Consider the following 23,095-nt stretch of genomic DNA (forward strand, 5'->3'; position numbering starts at 1 on the left):
GGGGTATCTATAGGGGCACCTGGGTGGCTCAGTTGGTTAAGTGTCTGACTTCAGCTCAGGTCATGATCTCACGGTTTGTGAGTTGGAGCCCCGCGTTGGGTTCTATGCTGACACCTCAGAGCCTGGATCTTGCTTTGGATTCTGTGCCTCCCCCTCTCTCTGCCCCTCCCCTGCTCATGCTCTGTCTCTCTCTGTCTCTCAATAATAAATAAATGTTAAATTAAAAAAAAAATAAAAGAAAATGGGCTATGTACAGAAAAAGATGTCTGAGAACTGACCAATTGAACCTACCAAAAGGTGGAGACATTCAGGATGATTCAAACCACCACAACTGATGATCATGAGTTTTAAAAAACATAGGAAGAACTAAATCTGGTCCAGATGAGACTAAGTCTCTGTAAGTCTCTGTGCCTTCACCTTTAGACATCATCAAAGGTAAGCTCTCAAATCCTAAAGCAAGTATCAGGTCACTTTAAATCACTATTCTAAGGGGTTTAAATATCTTATTTTTTATTTTTTGTTGTTTATTATAAGTAGGGCCACAGGGCTACTAATGACTCTTACTCCCACATAGCCAATGCTGATTGGCTGTTCTCCAAACAGATATTCCTCTGAAAAAGAGCCCACTTCTATTAATAAGGAATAAAACTTTTGTTTTAGGGAAACTTTAGAGGAATGTATTAACATACTTAGCTAAACTCAGTGGAAGCATCACCAGGGACTGCCCCTGCTTATTCATCGAAAAGGCCCTAAGTTGTATCTGGAACAGTACTTCCCAAAATATAGAGATGCTATGTTAACAAACTGTATAGTTAAATATACTTGAGGAACAGTGGGTTTAAAAAGTGTCAAACAGTATTCCTTATTATAGATTCCACATATTTTTTAATAGGCTCATGTACAATGAGTAAATTAAGAGTTAGAAATCTCACATTTGGTACTCAAATTTACTTGATCAATAACTTTTTAAAGCTTAGAACACTTCTCTGAAGCAGTTCCACAAACTACAGTTTGAGATACACCGATAGAAATATAACAAAAGGTTAAAACAGGATTCTGTTTGAAGTTCACTTGAAGTCCCAAGACAATAGGAACCAACCAGACCTACATGCCAGGATGATTGGATCACCCAAATTGGACTTGTAACAGAGGTTACTAAGAACTGGATTTACAAACCCTAGCTGACCATACCTCTCTGTATTCTAGCAAAGATGCTGGCTAGGCTATGATAAGAGTTTGGAATTGAGAAGTGGGGATTTTTACAAAGAATTTTGCCTGCAATGCTTTACCCACATGGAGAAGGCTTAGGGGCGCTTCCCTCATGTCAAGCAAGTGACAGGGAGTTCAATGGCTCACTTAGGTAGCTTGGAATGCGCTCCCTGTGTTTTCAGGGTCAAAGTGAAGGGTTTTCTGACTTAAACCTAAAACCTTTAACAAATGAAAGACTATGGCTGAAGCTGCCTAGTAGGTGGCTCATTTTAAGGATGCCACCTTAATTTGAGGATATAACTGCACCCTACTATTAGTAAGTCAAAGACCTGTATGTCCATGGAGGAAGTAAGGGACAAGTGCAAGACAAAAGCACCCCAGTATAGTCTTGGATCTTGCACTATTGGAGGTAAGGAAACCTCAGCAGAGAAAAGTCCCCAGATGCCCAGGATTTGAAGAAGGAATCACAAGTGGACAGCCTCGGGAGATGGATTTATCATCAAGAGAAGGACAGTTAAGAGGACCGCAGCTGTTACTGAAACAGCCTGCAAGGAGAAGGGCCAGGCTAAACATCTGCCACTGCAAGCCAGCAGATGGGCACCAGCCAAGCAAGCTGGATTCAGCCTCCCATTTCTCTCCGTTCTCTGCACCCTATTCACCTGGTGTGTGGGAATGGGGAGAAGATGAAAAAATAAAGGAAGAAGCTACAAAGCACAGAGAAGATGCATTACCTATGGATGAATTTCAGAGTGTTTATTCCTATGCTAGACTTTTCATATTCATAACTGAACTGATACTGTTTGGACACTTGAGTAACCAGATGACTTACTCAAGTAACCAAAGCGAGTAGCAAGCTCTGGGCACCAACTGAAATTTACTCAGAAGCAAAGGAGTATCTGGCCCTACAGAGTGAATTTAGAAAGGCAGTTGTGAGGAAAAAATAAATTTGTGCTAACCCTACCATGTAACACAAAACATTTTGTTAAGAGCAGCACTGGCTTCCTGTAAAGTATCTGAAGTCCATCCTGTTATTTTGTGATGCAGAACCCCACTGCAAGGAGGAGAAAGGCAAGCACCGCCTTGCATTTTCATGGCACTTCCAAGTTCAGCATCTCAACTGACACTCCCAACCCTACGAGGTAGCTGGGTAGGTATAACTGTTTCCATTTTACAGATGGAAAAACTGAGGACCAAATCCAGGACTTGATTTAGCTAATGCCTAAAAGCTCGAGACTGACAGCTCTAGCTTTAAGAACTCTCATCATCCAAACCCCTTGTTCAATGTTTTTTCCAAACATATATGCTGTTTTCTTTGAAGGACAAGATAAGAGGTCACTTAAAAAACCTAGAATCCATTTCTCTTACATGATTGGAATAATCTCTCAGTGAATAAAACTGAAATAATTGTAGCTGTTAGTGATTTTTTACCCTTTGAAATAAAGTCAAGAGCAGCAGAAAACAATATGACCCCAGGCAGAGTAGATTAAAGCCTTTTTCCAAACCCAGGCTGGTTGCTCTTTATAGCTGGGTGGATTTTGTTTTTCTCCCCTTAAATAATTTTAGGTGGTAGTATATGTGTGGGGCGGGGGGGGGGGGGTTGATTACACTAAAACAAAATCCTGTGTACAAGCATCTCTTTTGGCATAAATCACAAGGCCAATTATCATTTTTTTCTTCTTTTTTTCCCCCCCACTGGCACAAAATCTAAGAAAACCATCAAGGGACAAATGATTTGCAGTCTATTTAACATCATGGTTATTTTTATGAGACCTCATTATTGCTCTTTACCCTAAATTATAGGTACATTCTTGGCTCCATTTCCCCCTCTTGTGCAAGCCCCAGAAGAGTGTGTTTTCTTTTCTATATTTCTAAATGATCTTCAATACTTCATCAATCAGACATTCAACAACTCATAGGTGATGTGTTGGACCAAAGCTAAGATCTGTGAAAAACAGTAGTTACTGCCAGAACTTTGTGCCTATCTTATGCCAGTGGAGTTATTTCCAAGCCTGTTTTTACTAAACATTCCTTGAAGGGAAAGACTTTCCCTTTACATATCCTAATCCAGTTTCTAGGAAATGAAAAAGTGTTGTTGAGTTGAATTAACTACAACCCTAAAAAGATGGTCATGTTGCCATTATCTATTTTTAAGACAAAGCACACTGAACCTCCAAAAGGTGAAATGGCCTTCCCAAAGTCATAGAGACAGCTAAGACAAAGTCAGAACTTGAATCCAGAATTCCAGTGTCTGTATGTTGATATTACAATCCCTATCTTTGGGAACTCCTTCCATAGAATGTTCCCTGTAAGCTCAATGCAACATAGCTATGGTCATTTTGTTTACTTAACCCAATGAATAAAAAAACTTCTGTTTTTAAGAAACAGAACTGAAACTTTGTTCATGGAGAAAAGTTGTTTATACCAACAAATGAATAATAAAGAGAGAGGGGAGAGGGAAAATAAGGAACAAATGAAAAAAGGAAGGAAGGAAGGAAGGAAGGAAGGAAGGAAGGAAGGAAGGAAGGAAGGAAAAGACAAAGAAAGAAAAAGGGGGGTGGTAGAGATAAAGAGTAAGCAAAACCATTCCATGTCATCAAGTCATGTTATCAAACTGAGTTTCAACCTGCCTTTCCAGTTTTACTCACCACCACTACTCCTTACTCATCCTATGCTCCCATTAAACTGGTCTATACTAAACTGGCTATACTGAGGATAAAGAACAAAAAAAAAAATTGTATATTGATCTTCTATCCTGCAACCTGCTAAATTCACTTATTACCTCTAGTGCTTATCATAAATTCTACTGTATTTTCAATATAAATGATCATTTCATCTATGAACAAAGACAGTTTTTTATTTTTCCTTCCCAGCCTAGATGCCTTTTCTTTCTTTCTTTTTTTTTTCTTGCCTTACTACACTAAAACCTTCAGTGCAATGCCAAGAAGTAGCAAACGTGTAGTTGTACATTTTTTTTAACAACAAAAATGATTATTTTTCAGGCATTGGGTAAAGCCTAGGTAAGTTAAAGGTGAGTAAGAATCAGTCCCAAACTTAAGGATGTCATGACCTGGGGGAAAACCTCTTTTTACTGGTAGGAGAGACAACCAAATAAAGCTGGAAAGATAAACCAGGACAGGTCCTTGAATAATAAAAGTGACAACAGCAGCAAAAGGAGCCTTAATATTTATAGAAGCATTGATATGGGCTAGGCCCTGTTCAAAATTTCTAATATGTATTAACTCATTTGACTCGTCCATCTTATCTCCATTTTATAGGTAGGGAATAAGAGACACACACTATCTCCATTTTATAGGTAGGGAATAAGAGAAGATAAGTGACCTATGTCCTCAGAGCCAGTGTTCTTAAGTGCTAGACTAAATTGCCTTTGGTTATCATGTCTTCATTAACAGGTATTGAGTGTCCACTCTTTGCTAATTACTATGTCACTTTCAATTACTTTAATTATCACAATAATCTTGTTTTATAAAGGAAGGAATTGAAGTTCAGAGACTTTAAGTGACCTGTCCAAGGTCACCCCACTAGCACAAGACTCAAACCTTGGTGTTCTGACTCTAAATTCAATATCCTTTCCACTACCCTCTGATTCCTCTTCAAATAGCTAAAATTTATATAGTACTTTGCAGCTTACAAAACTCATGACCACATTTATGCCTTAAATGGCACTTAAAGGAATTGAGATTTTATTCACTAGGCAAAGGAGAACCTTGGTCAGTTTTTCAGAGAAAGGAAAATGTAAAAGAGAAAAAAGGTATTTCTGGAAGGCTAGGGCAGCATTGTGCTAGATAGATTTGCCAGGGCAAGTGTATAAGCAAAGGTGTCAGGATACGCTGCAAATCTCAAGAGGATCCACACTCACCTCTGAACCTATGAGTCGTTCCCTCCAAACTCACTTTGCCAGTCAAGAGAAGTCCTGTTTTAAATAATGTTCCTGGAGGGAACTCTCTGAAGAGCAGAGATAATAAAAGTATTTCTTATGTCACTTCTTCCTGCATTTAACTTTCAGGAATATTTTTGTTAACTGAGAAGAGCACACCAAGGAACCATTATCACTGATACAAGGAGAAAACGGACGGTAGATTTCCTCAGCCACGTCCTGTCAGTGTCAACAATTTAACTAAACATATAATAGTCATAACCTCATCAGTGTTAAATTTTCTAGGTTTCTGGCACATATCTCTTCATCTCCCTCATTAAGTTTATAGAGTGTTCTTTGGTACATTTGCTCAGTATTAGGATTTCAGTTTCAACTGGCACATATTAGAATCAGACAGAGGAATGATTTTTTCTGCCGTAAGTAGTTAGCAGAATATGAGAACATATGAAATGGACCAATGCCCAAAGCCAGGTACTTGGCAAATAATAGCAAATGGATTTGACCCCATCCATCACAATCTTGCCCCATTCACCAGGGGTGGGTCTAACACAGGTAGGCCAACCAAGCCCAAGATATGAACAGTTACTTTGTTTTCATTATCTTCCTTGCTGTATGCCATGCACACTATTCCTTGCTCAGGGACTGCCCCTCATTTGGAAATGGAGTCTGGAGATCCTCATGATTACACTCCCACCTGGATGGTTACTCCAAACAAACTTCCAAACCCTAATCTATCCCAATCCCCCTTCATTTTAGCCTAATTTTAACATGTTAACATTCTGTGCTCAATGAGGGCAGATACAAATGATTGCTAGGATTTCATTCAGGCAAATATTTAAGTGATAGCAAGCTTGAGGTGATTTTATTTCCACGGGAATCTGCATTTTAAAAAGCAGTACCCAGAGTCAGGAATGCCTTAGCCTATAGATAGATGAAGTTCAACTGTAAAGATGGGGCACCATGGAGTTTCAGGGTGGCAGTTCTTCCAGCATCCATCAAAAATGCCCTGGCAGAACCAGCTAAACCCCTATCAGCATACTTTCACCTCAAGTTTCCATCTGTCATGTAGGGATATAACCCTGACCTCACAGGATTATTATAATATGGGGACATAGTATGACCTCACAAGATTCTTGTGGGGATAAAACAACGTGGCTAGTAATTGGCCAATTGGTCTATAGCTCAGAAAACTATCAATTACTATGCAGAAGTGAGAGGTTTCTAGTGACTTCTGAGTTTTGCCTTTTATATAGGGAACCCACTTATCTACCTCCATTGGGGTCTAAAGAGATGAGAAATTTTCTGTGTAGTGAAACTATTTCAGTCAGGTAGGATTCTAACTTCCACCTCCACTACTTGTCGGGCTCAACTACAGATTAGTTATCCTAGCTCTAGTTTCTCAACCACCCACAAAAATATAGTCCCTATTTCTTGGATGGGCTGAAGAGAAACCACTTTTACCAATAGCAGCAGAGGTCATTTGGTACCTACTCACCAAGTTGTCATACCAATACCGTGTAACCCAATAACTGAGTCAAGAACGTGCTTCAAGAAGAAAGATAAAACTTGTCACTATTTCACTTTGAGTAAGACCTCCACTCCCAACCATAGGAAATCTTTATTTATTTATCTATTTTTATCTAAAGTGGGTTTCATAGCCCTTCAAAGGCTGCTGTCTTCCTCTCGGGGTATTAAGGCATAGTCTATACTTTCTTTCACTACTTTGCATTCTTAGTGTCCTTAGAATATTAGAAGTCTACTTGACTATACAAGTAAATAAATTCTAGATATTTGGTGAACATTAAATTATGGGGAAATGAGGATTTCATAAGTTCTGATCAAAGTGTCACAGAAGGATGGATAGTACTGAAGAATATCCTGGGACATTCACTTTATTTTACAGAGTGGGGAACTAAGGCCCTACCTTAAAGCTAAATGCTGGAGTTATGAGGCAAATCTGAAATGCCAATCTGTAGACGGCGTATCTACTCTACCATATAGTGCCCATTCCCCTCTGTTGTGCATGCCATCAGCACTAATGCAATCAGGAAGTGCCCTTTCTTATAACTACCTTGTCTTGTCATTGTTCCCTAGGAAATAATAAATGTCTCATATCCCACCCATATGTTAGTCTTCTTCCTCCTTTCCCATGGTTTTCTCATATTTCCTCCTCAGGTTTCAGGTCAGTTCTGTGAACTAACAGGCCTTTAACTCAACACTTTTGCAATGACCAATTGAATTGATGAGTAAATGGCTGCTCAAGTACCTGTCACCAACACTGCTGTGGTCTGTTAGTGGAGATGCCAATGTTCTCTGTCATAAGATACAACCACACAATGACACTGGGGAAAATGGGGGTGTGGAGAACAGCTCTATAAGCCATCTTCAGGGTGTTCTATGGCCTACAGCCAGTGTGCATGGGCTGAGAGAGGAGAGAGAAGGGACCTCACCATGGGGATGGGAAGAATGCTGCCCTTTGACAATGCATCTCTGTGGTGGTGAGGCTGATGACAGCACACAGAGCATACAACTCTGGCTAGATACCAAACATCTGGGCTCGAAACCAAGCAACCAAGTTGTTCAAATCAAAGAAAACCTAATCAACAAATATTTTCAATGCCTACTATGCGCATTTAGACAGCTGTGGTTAGAATGGATGACATTTGAGTCTTACTCAAGTCCCCAAAATTCCACTGCTCTCTGTTCCAGATGCCTGTTCTTATATTAATCAAATATTCATGTTTTGAATTGAGCATCTGTTGGCATATGTTGATGTACAGACAAAACCAAAAGTAATGAATTATTTCTCCAGTACATTAATGGTACTCTTTTCAAGCTCCCTAGAGTGAGGCTGGGGACAGCTTACCTCAAGCCACCAGCCATTTCTAAGATATCTGTCCCTCGTGCTAATGCCTGCTCTATCAGAACGCAGAGAAGTTAGGAGGGCCATGCTCCCTCCCATAGCTCCAGGGAGATATTCAGGTGAGGACACCACCAGAGGCAACATCTTTCTGAAATCACTGGTTGCCTCTAGGCTCCAAAGCACTCAATGCCAGGAGGGAACCCTGTGCATAATTTGGCATCTGTGGTGCTCCGAGAACAAAGGATATAATATCTCTTTGTTTCTGGACATCCTAAAGTTAAAATGACACCTTGGCTGACAATTATGATTCTGCATTCTTTTATAAATCATGTTTTTTTCTAAAAGAACTTAAGCGGGTGAATGAACATCCAGTTGCCTCTTTTCTGGCATTTCTCCTATGAGGAATGCCAGGGCCTTTACTAATATTACCACCAAGTATTGCAGTCATGAAATGAATAAAGCCAAGGGATTTGCTTTTAGCTCGCTTTAGGCCATTTACTGTTTTCATTCTTCAATAAGAAGAAACAGCCACTGAGGTGAAGATGGGAAGACCTCTCCATATGTGATGGCGGTCTCCGATTTTTCAATGTCCCCTAGCTGTTGTCAAATAGGCTTTGTACACACTTCAGTTAATACAACCACACTTGTCTTACTGGTTTGACAATGACTTCTAAGTTCCTCAGAGTTATCAGGTTCTTCCAGAGGCCTCACTGTCCCCCGCCCCCACCATGGCAATATGACACTGAGGACAAGGAGCTGCACAATAATTATGACAAGGAGTTTCTGAACAAAGAAGGAAGGAACCACTAAAGCCAGGCTTGCTCACAGCATTCCCAAAGGAAATTAGAGGTGATAGAATCACCCTGATTCTATCTGCACCCTGAGCTTTATGACTCCCTTCTTAAACGTATGAAATCAAAAACTCTATTGGTCACTTCCCTTTTAAACTTACCCTGAACACTGAGCTACTCAAGAAAAGTACATTAAAAAGTGCTTTTGTCGGGTACTTCAGCTTTAAACCTCTGTTCCTTCCCTCAGTACATGAATAAGTGGGGACAACCTATAGGAAAACTGAAAATTCCCATATCCAGGGGCTATGCTGTTCTAGACAGTACTGTGGATGAATTAGAAAAAAGATGCCCCATTGGGTGGATGCACCTACTGACACATAGCTTGATGAGTGGAGCCTGAGTCAGATTTTGATTCTGCTGACTCACCTCCTTGATTTATGGAAATCTGGTAGTGCTTTCTCACCCTTAAACCCAAAATCTAAATCAGACTCTAAGTGGTCTATCTCCTCTCTTCTGAGCTCTGCCTGATCCTCCTTACTATATAAAATCCCCCAGGCTCTATTCAAGAAGAAAGCTTCCAAAACAGCTTCATCAACAACAAAAGTTCCAACTTAAAAGTCCAAACTCCTTTTATAATCTCAACCCCATTCCGAGCCCAAGTAATAACCTCAGAGAGGAGAAAGTGTTTGGGAGAAGGGTGGAGAGTATCCATACCTCCTCTTGCCTCTGTCTACACTAACTTTGTTGCTTGCACTCTCAACCTTGTTCTACCTTTCTTCTATGTCACTCTTTACTACACTAGTTCTCCACTAACTCAACTTTTCTGTTACCAACTTTGCTTGTCTGCCCCCAAATGGAAAGACAAAATTCCAAAGCCACAGTGCTTATACTCTCCCCATGCCAACTCCTCTGCGGAATTTTGTAACCCAAAGATGACCCTAGCCTACATGCTGGAATGTCTTTACCATCGAAGAACTATTTCTGCAAAAAATTTTGATGTTGTCATTTTCATTTAAAAAATAAGATGATAAAACACACACACAAGCCATTATTAGTAAAATGCCTGCAGATGATGGAGAGGAATGCATATCAATATATACACATGCATATAGATGAACGAGTGAGCACATGTGTATATGCCTACCCATGGAGGCCAAGACGAACCTTTCAACTGAAGAGCGTGATTAAATACTAAGGAAAATGACAGGAATCAAAAGTGATTTCAAATTTCTTCTAGCTTTTCCCTCCACTACTCACTCCAGAGTAAAAAAAGAAAAAAGAAAAAGAAAAAGAAAAAATGAAAGTTTTCTCAGAATTCCATTTAAATTTGATACCTAAATTAGCTTCAAAAAGCAGTCACATGGGTGGCAGATATGCAGGGGTTACTAAGCAGAGGTCTCATTGTGGTATGAGAATGATTGCTAGCTAGTAAGGGGGATTTTCTAGTCCTCTTCTGGTATTGCTTAGCTAAATAAACTCTGACACCTCTGCCCCTCAGTGCTTGATATCTTAGATTCTTTCCAGTGTTTACTAGTGTTCTGTGGTTATATTACTTAAAAGTTATGTGGATATTTAGAATAATGACTACCATGTCCATGATAACCACCAATGCCACCACCCTTATCATCCTGACTTCTTTTCTGTCTAGAACAATTTAAAGTTGCCCAGTTACACCTGTACCTTAAGAGATGAACAAAAAATTGATTTCTCCTGTTTGCAAGGAAAAATAGAGATAGAGTTTTTAGTGACTTAGCCAATATATGTGGGTGGTGCTGATTTCAAACTTCACAAATGCCAAAGAGACCAGTGCAAGACTGTCTCAAACTCTACTGATGGAAGACCCTTCTAATTGGCTTTCCACAGTAGCTGTCAAGGGTAATAATGGAAATTCCAAGAAAAACTTGATCTTCAGAGAGCTTGGGCTCTGCTTATGGTCCTGAGTTTGAGCCAGGAGCAGACTTTTCAAATGCTATTCCAAATACTCCCTAACCTAACAATTTGGGATGACATTCAGTGCTAATTCAGTGTGTCTTCCATTTCATGACAAGCATGCATGCAACTGTTTATACTGCATATAATTTATGACGTTGGACATGTCATTCTTTCCTCTACACAAAAAATTAAAGTCAGCTTCTCAACCCAAAGATATCTTGGATAAGAAGAAGGTCTATCTTTTTTTTTTAAACATAGAATGTTTCATGAATTTGCATGCCATCCTTGCACAGGAGCCATGCTAATCTTCTCTGTATAGTCCTATTTTAGGATATATGCTGCTGAAGCAAGCATGAGGTCTATTTGAGAGACAGAATGATAAGTGGTAAAAATCACAGGTTTTGGAATCACACAGAGCAGCAATAACTTTAAATATCTACGTTAAGAGAGGGTAGCACCTGAGAATACCCAGACATGTTTTGTTTGTATGGATTATTCTTCCCCTACCCCATTGGATACAGTTGTTGGCACATAGATGTACTCAATAAATATTTATTGAACTAAATTAATTCATTCTCATATTGAACAAATTTACTTTCACTTAAAGGAGACTCCATAATCTTTAAGTAATCAGATACTGTGCTCTTTGCTATTTCTTTAAGGTAGAGTTCTGGGTTTGAGATATTGATGTCTTCATCCCACTTCATCCATAAAGCTTCCCTGACAACCTCAGTCTCCCCTACTCTCTTTTTTTCTGACTCCCTGTTATACTTATTCCAGGTTCCACTCACTTTGGCACATACATGATACCTTATCTTGCCATGTAAAATGTGTTTCATAAACACATCATCCTTCCTAAGAGCCTGTAAGTTCTTCAAGGGCAAAGGCCATGTTTGACATTTATTTTCTATGTCCCACAGCACACAACATAATATAGAGCCTGTAGCAGGCTCTGAACAAGTACCTGTTAAATTGAGTTGCATTTTAAGGACAGCATTCCATCGCCAGTGATGATTTTTGTTTAGAGAATTATCAAAAGGCTGTATTCACCACTCATTTCACCCAAATTAAGCCCATGGGTCTCTACACTTGAAGTGCTAGTTGGGAAGCAGAGGCTCAGAAAGCAGCTGCTTACTTTCAACAAAGAAGAGATTGGATTTCAGCAACAGACTGCAGAATTTCACCTATTCGTCACTAGTGACTCCTGGCCAAACCCTTTGGTGTTATCAGGAATAAAAAGTAACCAAGAGACATGTCAAATATCAATTTCCAATTACTTTTCTGTAACACATTTCAGCCACTTGGGAAAACTCCCAAGAGATCTGTTGCCCCTTATCAGCTAAGATCAGGCTTACCTTTCAAACAGGTAACATTCGGCAGCACCCTGTACAGCCTCAATATTATAATGTCCTTCTCGGACACTCAGATTCTCTTGTGAAGTCTTCAATATTGGCTTACACTGTCACCGGAGATCTGGCCCAAATGCGGAAGGCCCCTGATATTATACCCTGAACCACAGGCACTGGAGTGAGATGAGAATAACTCTAACACCTGTGGTGAACTACTGTCACTAAGGTTACTAAAGCTTAATTTGCATCCAGATGTTGAATGTGGGGCACAAAGACTCATGCAGGACTTTTGCACTGTCAACTCCAGCCAAAGGGGAAAGAAATAAGAGTCTCTAAAGTCTTAACTTTGATACTCAAAACACAGAACAGCATTTCTACCCTCCAGATCACAGAAAGCAGGCCGCAAACTAATTGAAAAAATCTTTGGTATTAGGGATGTTAAAACTGAGGATCTGCAAAAAACCAGAAATCACATGTCCCCTTTATTACAAAGTAATGGGAAAGAATTTGGAAAAACCAGGAAACATCTCTGGGTTCATAAATCAGCCCAGTTGGAGGAAAACGCAAATGGCCAGCACCTGGAATGAGCCTTCATCTGGAGCGGGACAGCAGTCTAGGCTGTGCACTGTGATTAATGGCTTGAGTGAAAGGTCTCAGTTGAGGCTGAACAATTAACTTGTTCTCTCCACATCTCAGAACTCTCCACAGCATAACTATGTCTTCCCTGATTGTGCATATTTCCTAAAATGCAAGCCAGTTGGGGAAGCTTCGAACATGTCATCAGACTGTTTCTGACAGTCGGGAGAGCCCTGGTGTTTGACAGGACTACTTTCATCAAATCGTCTGTGTTGACTCTGCATGCATGTCTCAACCTTTCAGTTCTTTTTCAAGCTTAAGAACCATCTTAAATGAGGCAATGGCATTGGCCTCGATCTGTCGAAGAAAAAAAAAAAGTCCACAGCTCAGAGGATTGCAAATGGACAGCATATGGCCTGGCTTGTTTCTGGTCATTCCCAAAAAAGTTCTTAGGGAATTGAATGTCCATGAGATTAATGGTTCCCTCCTGTCCTGTCTTTATCCTTTGGAATAGGTTTCTCTAATCTCTTTCAGACCCTCTAAAGCATTTACATCAAACCAATCATTCCTCCTAAATCTACAACCAAGACTCTGATAAGACCTACCAGAACCTAAGGAACTCTCCAAAGCTTCTTCCCTTTCTCCTAGAAGTCAATTTTTAGATGGGAAAGAGGTACCCCCAGAACCTCATTTTGCAAGTAGAAGTACCCAAGGAATCTGTTTTCCTCATTTCCAAGTTGTAATCAATTCTGCCTCATCTTCTTTTGTGACAAATGGATATACCAAAAGTGGATATCGTCCCACACATAGCAGGCCCCACACAATTACTTTTTTCAGTGAAGGCATCCTGTCTCCAGAAACATCAAAAACAACAATAGTATCAACATGGATGATGATAATAATAATAATAATAATAATAATAGAAGCAGGAGCAACACCAACAATAATATGTATGTAAGTATTTACTATGGGCCAGGAAGTCTTTGAAATACTTCATTTATATCAACTCATATGATCCTCACAAAAACACTGCTAAGATAAGTGTTACTGTTAGACCCATTTTACAGAGTTAGAAGAGTCAAGTAACTTGCTAAAGGCCAAAAAGCCAGTAAGTGGCAAATCTAAGATAGAAACACAGGTCTCAGACTTAAGTTCTTCATACTATCCTATAACATCCTATACTGCAACTAGGCTCTCTAGAGGTATTGGGCCCCACCCACGATTGCTGATGAGATTAGAGAAGCAACCCTTCTAGCATAGCACCCACTTAGGCATCAGGCTTGGTGAGTCCTGTTTCTGCTACCCCATGTGTAACCTCAAATGAGTTTGAGCCTCTGAGCCTTAGCTGTCCTCATCTGTAAAATCACTGATACTAAACCTGTCTTATAAAGTTTTTGTAAGAATTGGTGAGATAATGCATATGCAGGACCCAGCACAGTGCTTAGAACTGGTAGTTGCTTAATAATCATAGCTATGGTTATTACTAATCCGATTAGCTAATACTAACTAAAGCAACTGAAGAAGATGAGGCAGAAATGATCACAACTTGGAATGTAGATATGAAAAGGCAGACCTGTGTGGGGACCCCTAAGAGACTAGAATACTCAGATACTAAAAAGTACTGGTGAGAGATGGCTACCTTCCTGGTCTGACCCAATCTACAAAGCCTATAGGTTAGCTTACCTCCATGAAAGAAAAAAATCTAATTTTAAAAATTTGCTACATTGAGGAAAAACAAAAAGATGTCCAGACTGGGAGAATTCAAATATTCTCCCTGAAATTCCTGGTGAAAAAGCAAGACAGTGAGGCATCCTTCACAGCCTCATGTGGCTGCTCCAGCATCGAGCCTGGAGTTGCATCCTTCATTCTGCATTTCCTACATGCTCTTGCCGACCCCTGACACATCACATTCTTTGCATCAATAAGGACTGCTGCCAGAACACACTAAATTGCCTTTGACTACATTTAACTGATCTAGTATTTTTTTATGATTCTTTCTTGTTGTACCATTTTTCACTTTTGACTTTATAATTCTCTGCTGACTTTAAATAAAGCATTGCCAGACTACCCAAGGTGGTTTTTAATAGAGATTTAGGGGTGAGGTGGTGCTGTGGTTTGGATTCAGATTCTACTCCAGCAACAAGGGGAAATTAACTAGATGGTTTCATCTCAAGTGCCCATTTATACTCGGAATGGACAGAGAGTTTATCTTCTTCCAAGTCTTGTAATCATGACACTACAAAGTGATTTTCAAGAAATTAAAAATTAGGTAGCAATAGCTTCTCCACCACAAAACCACTACACAGTGTCCCTGTAAGCCCAGATGAGTGGGATATACAAAGACAGCAGGGAATCACTTGCTGAATGCCAGGGAAGCAGGGAGGAATTTAACCACACTCTGTCCTATGCCAAAGACAATGCTTGTTCTTCTCTAAGTTGGGGAACTCAAATGACCCTACACCAGCTATGTCAGCCTGCCTCCAGAGCTTCCTCCCTCCTCTGTGCTGTCCCCAGTCCCCCCTGTCCCATTCTGCCCACAAGAAACACTGGAAGCCAGCTGGCCCTTAATCACTGGGAAAGGTGATCTGACTAGCAAAGAAACTGAGTCAGATAAGCAATCCCCAAAATTAACCTTTCTTTTTTAGAGAAGAATAAGTTAACTATATCTTGAAAATTTTAAATTGGTAATTTCAGTACAATTTTGGCTTTGTCTTGCTTTTCGTTATCATGCAATGCTTGCTTCATTACAAAGGAATAGATATAACACATGTAAAGCATTCAGAACAAAAGTTTTTTAAATATCTATGTACCCATCACCAAGTTTACAAATAAATCTCTTTAGCTGTTCCTCTCAAATTAGATTTATTTGCCTCCACTTACCAACAGTGGTAAATGCAACCCTGAACTTTGAGTTTTTCATTCCATGGTTTTGCCACCTATGAAAAGACCCTTTTAAAATAGTGTTTTAACAGGCATTTTTAAACTTTATATAAATGATCTCACTCACTGAGTTTCCCAACTTACTAAAGTGTTACCCAACTTACTAAAAAAACTATTTGGTTGATTTTAATTTTTCAGTCTATTTTGTTTTCTTTTGTTTTGCCATTACAGACAATGGTATGAATATAGTTCATATTGATCTGAATGTGTTCAGTAGATTGTACTGGGTTAGTCTCCTAGGAAAAGAATTGCCAAATCTTAGGGTTTGCACCTAAGTGTATCTCACCCTTTACAGTAAAAGTTTACTGACCTATGTCTTAGAGCATCTCTACTTGTAAGCATAGAACCTCATATTCAACATGTTTGCTCCAATCTGTTCCTCCCCAAATGCCATTCCTCATAAAATGGCTTTACCTTTCACAGTTATTCGGGCTAAAAACCTGATAGTCATCTCCTACTCTTCCCTCCCATTTACCACTTATAACCAATTGATGAATACCAACCAAGTATACAATCTTCTCTACACCCATGGCCAGGCCTTTATTCAAGCCTTACATTAACTTAGGCAACCTTTCACCCAATGACCCAGTCCTTGGTTTCCCCAAGTTTCACAGCACTTGTAACATTTTACCTCATTTACTTGTTTGAATTTCTGCCTGTTATCTCCACCTCAAATGTAAATTTTTTTAAGAGGAGCGCAGAGAGGACTTGGGAAAAAAGGTTCTTTGTTAGTATCATTTAATGTAGTGGTCATCAAAGTGTTGTATGTGGAAGAATCATCGGAAGAGCTCATTAAAAATAACAGACGCCAGGGTGTCACCCCAGACCCACTGAATCAGAATCCCTGGAAGTAGGTCCTCAAGCATCTTTGCCTGATGGATGTTCCTGGGAAATTCTTATGTAGGCTTGAGAAGCACATACGCAATTGAAGCTTCCTGAACAACACACCCCCTTTGTTCTATCCCACTCTACCACACTGTCCGTGATGGGTAGCTAACACTACATAAAATTCCCCCACCCCTTTGCTTGGATACCATAGGTTCCCTAAGTTTCTCTACCCTCCTTCAGTGGCCCAGAACAATCCTGATTTGAGAAGATAATTTTTTCCCTTTACTTAGGGCTGAATTCTGATATTCAATCTCTGTTTTTCATTGCATTGAGTGTATTCCTGGTTAATGATAGGGTCTACCCCCTACAGTGAGCAACTTCACTGCTCAGCATATAAAAAAAATAAGAATCTCCTGTTGTAACTTAGTACTGCTTCCTTGTATATACCATACTGCCTAGTACCTGCCTAAGGGAAAAGGCATGTAAACATTTGCACAATGTATATAAGAATTTTTTTTTTTTAATTTTTACTACCCTCTTCATTTTTAACATATTACAGATCATTTAATATGTAAAAAACAAATGTTAATAGAAGGGTTAGACCAACGACAATACCAATAAGATGCTGTTAGTATTTATTAGAGATTTTTCTTATTAGACTTAATTTTTTCCTAAATTGCATGTGACCCATTATCATTATGCTTGGTGGATAATATAACAAAACAAAATTACCAGTCCATTTTACTCAAGGAGAAAGCCTAAGCTTCCTTGGGTTTTATAACACCAAGCATAGCACAAATTTAAGAAATTTTTCCAGTGCTGCACTCAGTGATTTTTAGGGGTCTATTTTCCCCAGAGGCATGTAAGTACTAAAATTGCATTGGATTGCGTTTTGCTCTCAGCGGGTGAGAAAGTGCATAGTCAATGGGTTATTTGCCATTCTTTATTTCCATTTTATGCAGTCACACGGAGGTATCTCTCAGGTGGTTGTTGAAGTTTACTAGACACTCAGGAGCCATCTTGTGCTTTCTCTAAATGACATTTATAATCTATAACCAAAGGGGTTGTCTATGAAGCCATTGGTGCAGTATACCTAAACTCTGCTTATGTTAATTCAGGTTACAGAGATCAGATCTTTTGCTATGAGGTTCCAATAGGCGGGAAATTGCATCATGTATCTAAACAATATCTATAGGTCTATGAACAGACATACAAGGTGTGATTTTGGTGCTGATAAAGACAGAATATCTGAAATCAGTATATAGGGGGATAAAGGCTTTCAGAACATGCAGATTAATTAATAACAAAGGGGCTATGCAAAAATCACACAAGTGATCTTGCTATACCATTATGTATCTGTAATAAAAGCACTAAATTCTGTAAATGCAGTATAAGTCTGCCTTCTTTCAACTGGATATCTCCAATTAACCATCATTTTTGTGCTTCACCAGTGCTCTGATAATTGATGCTCTTAACAGAATTCCTGAAATACTGAAGAAGCGAGAAGTGCTTTCTTGAATCATCAAGAAAAATTAAAATTCATTGAGTGTAGTTCTATTGTTAAGCGTATTTTATTGGGGGGGGGGGCATCTTGGAATAGAGGGAAGAACACAGACCTCAGTGTTAGACCTGGTTTTGAACCTCACAAAGGATACTTATTAGCCCTGGGATCTTGGGTAAACTACATAATATCTCTCTAAGCTTCAATTTCCTCATATATAAAATGGGGATAATATCCAGCTTCAGAAGATACCCAAGATTAAACGAAACCACGAACATATGTAAAATACCAGCACAGTGCCTGGCTCTAAAGAAATCACTCAATAAATAGTACTATTATTAATGCTGATGTCTTCCTTCCCATTTTCAGTACATCAGTGAGCAATGCAATATATGCATGTACCTCTTTCCTTTTTTCTATCTTTTTATTTACCAGAATATTTCATTCATATGAATATCCCATCCTGCAACGGTGAAAGAGCATAGAAAGTCTACCATGGATTCTCAGCACTGGGTTATTTAAATTTGAAGAAACAAAGGACGTTTTCAAAGAAACTAGTATTTTTTTTATCATGGTCCTTGGGTAAACAAAGTTTCAAAGTCTCCACGATGGTTCCAAATCACCCAAAGCTTCTACCCTCTTCAGATCTTTTATTATTTTTACTAACACTATTTTGTAAATAATATACTAGCATATTTTAATAAAAATTCAGATATTGAGAAAGCTAATCCTTGTGACCCTTCTTCTACTCTTTGTCACACCACTCTGGGTATTCCCTGAAAGTAACCATTTTAGGGGTTTTATGACCATCTTTCCAAAATTGTTTCTATGCATTTGTACCCACACACATGTTTGTGTGTGTGCACGCAAGAGATTTTGTGGTTTTAAATACATAAATACATAGTGCACAAATGTTTTATACTCAAATGTTTTTGCTCAAAAATATGTTCTGAAGTCATTCTGTGTTGGTATCTTATTTACCTTACCTTATTTTTAATTTACCTTAATTTTTTAAAAACTGCCCTATAGCAATCAATATCATTTTAACCATTCCTTTCCTGATAGGTGTATAATTTCTCTTTTCATTCTTTTTTACTACAAGAAAAACATTGCAATGAACATCATTCTGTATACTATCATTTGGACATGTATAATTGTTAGATAATTTATATGAATTTTATTTCAGCCTTTTAAAAAGTCCTATTTATTTTGAATTATGGTTCAACATTTTAAAGTAAATACAAGAGTATAGTGAACAGTCTTTCTCCCACCCTAGTCTTCCCATGTACCTGGTTCTCCCCGTCTATAGGTAGGCAGTATTATCCATCTTTGAGAGTTTTTTTTTTAATATAGATTCTTATACATAAATAGCATTATGCTATATTGTTCTGAACTTTGCCTTTTCCCTTAATGATACATACTGCATAGACTCACATATAAGTATGTAAGAAGTTACACAATATTCTACAAGTTGAATGTACCATAATTTAATGATTTCTCAATTGATAGTTCTTTGGTTATTTCAGTGTTTAGCCAGCACATCTACTCTATAATAAATACTATTATATATATGTCATTTTACACATGCAAGCATTTCTAGGAGTACAATTGCTGATCTATTTTTATGCTAGTCTGTTAATCATTTTACTACTGATTTCCATGCACCCTTCATATGTCAGAAATACACATAATCTATCATAGTGCGTGATAAGATCTCCAAATATTTTTCATGTTCACTGTCTTTTGATTTTGCTTACAGTCTTTACCTCCCTATGTAGAAAGTTTTGCAAAAAAAAATCAAGAGTATTTTTAATAAGTTACATTTTTAAATTTTTGTTTTTTAAAATTACAGCTTCAAAATTGAGTTCTCTGTTTTCTTTAAGCTCTTTCATGGTTTCTTCTTTTCCATTTAGAATTTTAATCCATTTGTAATTAATCCAAGTATAAGGCATGAGATATGAATTTAATGTTTTTTCCAAATAGCTACACATTTGCCCCAAGAACATATATTGACTAATCCATCTCTTCCCTACCAGTCTGAGATACCACTTTATCAAGTACTAAGTCCCCACATATAACTGAGTTCTCGATTTCTTATTCTATTCCATTAGTCTGTTTAGTGATCCATGTGCCAGTACCACATTGTTTTAATTACTGAGGTTTTATAATATATTTGATATCCAGTAGAGCTAATTTTTCATCATAATTCTTTTTCAGAATGATCCCAGCCATTATTCTTGTTTAGTTCTCCATCTGAACTTCAGATTCAATTTTTCTAGTTTAAAAGGAATAAAAAAAAATCCCTGGTAATCATATGTTCTTATATGTTTTATGTTTTAACAACAAAAACAACCACATTGACATATTTATGGTTTTGAGTATTCATAGAAAATAATATGGGAGGTCTGTCCATATCTTCAAACATTCTTTTGCGTCCTTCTAGAAGGTTTTCAAGTTTTCTTAAGATATTGTATGTTTTTGTTTATGATTGTAATATTCTCAATTTAATATCTTTTATGTTTCTTCTGTAAATGGTGTCTTTCATTCAAAATACTCTCCAAGTGGTTTTTGTTTTACTATTAAAAGGCTAGTGATTGTATATTAACTTTATGCTTTACTCCATCACTGAATTCTCTTATTAGTCTTTCAGTTGGTTCTCTTGAGTTTCCAAATGCCAAATCAAATAAAGTCATCTGTAAGCATGACAGTTTTGCAATACGCTTTCCATTTTCATGCCTGTTGTTTCTTTCTCCTGTCTAATCACATTGGTATTTCCAGTATAACATTAAATAATAGTGGTGGTAACAGATACTTATCTTGTCCTTACATTAATAAAACTACTTCTTAAGTTTGCCCATTAAGTTTGATATTGGCTTGTGGACTGAGATGATGTGTTTTATCACATTAAGGATGTATACATCCATTTTTATATGGTTTTCATCAAGAATGGTTATTGAATTTGGCAAAGTTCTTTCAGCATCTATGGAATTATGGTTTTCATCTTTAGATCTATTCAAAAGATTGAATAAATGGATATTTTAATATTGAAATTTCATTGGATATTTGGAATAAATTTCACTATGCCATGATGCTTTGCTCTGCTGTTTATACTGGTGGATGTTGTTTATAATTACTTTATTTAGAATTTTTGTACCTATATTCATCACTGAGATGAGTATGTAGTTATAGTCTCCATAATGCTTGTCAATTTTCTGTAAATATTTTAGGTACTTCATAAAAAGAATTTAGAAGCACTTCTTTATCTATGCTCTCAAATAGTTTAAATAGCTTTGGAATCACCTCTGTGGTATGTACAAGCACCTTAGACCAACTCATATGAGTCAATTGTGCACACCTCTTCCCCACTCCACACTGAGTGAGGTCTTAGAGATAGCTTGTAATCAGTCATGGTGGGAATATTTATGCCAAAGAAATTGGCAAACACTATACATCAAGGTGTTTTTATTTTTTATCATAATTATCATCATCATCATCATCATCATCATTATGTGCATAGATGCAGTTGTTATACATTTATAAGAATCATCATCTTTCACCAAATCACCTTCTATTCTAAAGTTTGGTAAAATTTTCCTATAAAACCACCTGCACTGGACAGTTCTGTGTGGGATTGTGAGAGGTCTTTATGCACTTTCTTTATTTTCCTATGGAAATAAATGTTTCAATTTTCTATCTCTTCTGGAGTCAGTTTAGGGAAATTTCATTTTTTAGAAAATTATCCACTTGATCTAGATTTTCAATATTTGCACAAAATTCAACAAAGTTGGTTCTTATGATTCTTTTCTGTGACTTTTCATTTTATGTTTTGTATATTTGTATTTTCTTTTAATTTTCCTTAATATGGGTTTTTAAAAATCAGCTTCTGAATTAGTTATTATAGTGTTTTGTTTTATAATTTATTTATATCTTTTTTTAGCTTTAATAACTAATCCCTTCTGCTCTCCTTTGGTTTACTTAGCTGAGTGTTTGAGTCAGACGCTTCATTTATCTTTTGCATTCTTCTGCTTTTAATACATGTACTTAAAGACATGTTCTGTTTTCTTCTCAGAATGGCCTTAGATCTATTTCATAGTTTCTGACAGGTAATGGCTTCATTATCTCATATTTCTCTGGCTATTCTACAATTTGAGCTTGTATGTTATCTTTGACTTGAGATTTAAGAATATTAAAAAATTGAGTAGAAGGGCTTTTTTCAGTATGATTTTATTACCAATTGTTAGTTTCATCACCTGGTGACCTCAGAGTTTTTATACTTCTTCTGCTTCCTGAAATTTATTAAAATTTGTGACCCACTATATTATTGTGGAAGACTATACTTCCTGAAAATGATCAAAGTAATATTTCTGGTTTCATGTGCTCTTCTAGAACTTTGCTACTCCCCAGCAAAAGGCAGAATCTATTTTCCCTTCCCTTAAACCTGAGCAGAACTTTGGTGACTGCCTTGATGAACAGAATGTAGTTAAAGTAATGCTACATGAATTCTTAAGACATAGGTCATAAAAGACAATATGGCTTCTGTCTGGCTCTTACTCTTTCTTGAGAATCTTTTGTCCTTTGAATTCAACCATTATGCTATGAGGAAGCCCAAACATGCATATATGGGAAGACCACATGGACCCTCACATGGAAAGAAACTGAAGTTCCCAGCTGATAGACAGCATCAACCATGAAGCATATGCGTATACCAATTCTCAGATGATTCTAGTTCCTAGACTTTAAGTCTACTATTGAGGCCCCAGACATTACAGAGCAGATGTAAGTCATTCCCACTGTCTTCTGTTAGAATTCCTGACCCACAGAATCTTTGAACATAATAAACCATTGTCCTGTCCTATCTTATGATTTCTTTGTCTCATTTAATGCTCTTTTGCTTAAATTCTACTTTGTGGTATTTAGATTGTAAACCCTGCTACAATCCCTGTAACCTCTGGTTCTATGCTTTTCTTTAAACTGTTCTCAGTCAATTTGTTACTTTTTCTCTTATCCAAAACAGAGAATTGAAATTTGCCTTATGATTCAACCTGAAAGTATTTTATTTTTTTTTAAATTTTTTTTTTCAACGTTTTTATTTATTGTTGGGACAGAGAGAGACAGAGCATGAACGGGGGAGGGGCAGAGAGAGAGGGAGACACAGAATCGGAAACAGGCTCCAGGCTCCGAGCCATCAGCCCAGAGCCTGACGCGGGGCTC

At 37.8% G+C, this 23,095-nt stretch overlaps 1 protein-coding gene and 1 non-coding gene across 2 annotated transcripts in view; both read right to left on the bottom strand.

Moving 5' to 3' along the window:
- LRMDA (leucine rich melanocyte differentiation associated) overlaps nucleotides 1-23,095 on the bottom strand; it is a 1,027,441-nt gene that overhangs the window by 160,318 nt on the left and 844,028 nt on the right. The window lies entirely within an intron of this gene.
- Nucleotides 10,939-11,044, bottom strand: LOC115527821. Its single transcript, XR_003973057.1, has one exon. It is a non-coding gene; the product is annotated as a U6 spliceosomal RNA (small nuclear RNA).

This window comes from Lynx canadensis, chromosome D2 (assembly GCF_007474595.2).
Source record: "Lynx canadensis isolate LIC74 chromosome D2, mLynCan4.pri.v2, whole genome shotgun sequence".
Classification (NCBI taxonomy): domain Eukaryota; kingdom Metazoa; phylum Chordata; class Mammalia; order Carnivora; family Felidae; genus Lynx; species Lynx canadensis.